Source organism: Panthera uncia, chromosome A2 (genome assembly GCF_023721935.1).
Source record: "Panthera uncia isolate 11264 chromosome A2, Puncia_PCG_1.0, whole genome shotgun sequence".
NCBI lineage: Eukaryota > Metazoa > Chordata > Mammalia > Carnivora > Felidae > Panthera > Panthera uncia.
In genome coordinates this window covers 72,716,167-72,716,971 of record NC_064816.1, presented here as the reverse complement: position 1 = coordinate 72,716,971, position 805 = coordinate 72,716,167, and positions in this window count along the sequence as shown.

Genomic DNA, 805 nt, shown 5'->3' with positions numbered 1-805 from the left:
ACTGGTCATGGAAAGATCCAGTGTCTGTGTGCAAGGAGTTCATCTTGTTTGAGGAAATGTATAGGCCCAAGTGGATGCAGCCTTGTGGGCAAGACCTTCAAAGAGAGTGATTCTAGATGGGGCTGAAGAGGCAGGCAAGGGCCAGATCCCAGATGCTTGGGGGACATAGCATGGAGTGTGGACTTTAAAGTTCTTATTTGTGTATTATGAGAGAGAGAGAGAGAGAGAATAAACGAGAGGGGGGTGGGCAGAGAAAGAAAGAAAGAATCCCAAGGAGGCTCTGCACTGTCAGCACAGAACCTGACATGGGGCTCAGTCTCACGAACTGTGAGATTGTGACCTGAGCCGTGAGTCGGACGCTTAACTGACTGAGCCACCTAGGCGCCCCAAGGAGTGTGGACTTTATTACGAGGACAATGGGGAGCTGATGGAAGGTTTGCAGCAGAGGACTTAAAAAATCTGACCTGTATTTTAAAAAAAGATCCTTCTGTCTGCTGTGTGAAAGTGGACTATAGGGGAGTGGGAGGGAAAGTGAGAACAGGGGAGGCTGTCGTGGTTGCCCAGGGGAGGGATGGTGGCAGCTTGCACAGAGGTGGCAGTGGTGGGCTGGGGAGAAGGGACCAGAGTCAGGATGTGTTTGGAAGTAGAGCCAGTGGGATGGATTGATGGATTACATGTGGAAGAAGGAATCAAGGATATTCTAGTCAAGTGTTGGTCACGATTCAATGTATATCAGGTTCAGAGAACCGGATAAAGAAAGCAAGAGAAAATCTTTCCTCGGTCTAGAAGAGTAGTGTGTGCGTGT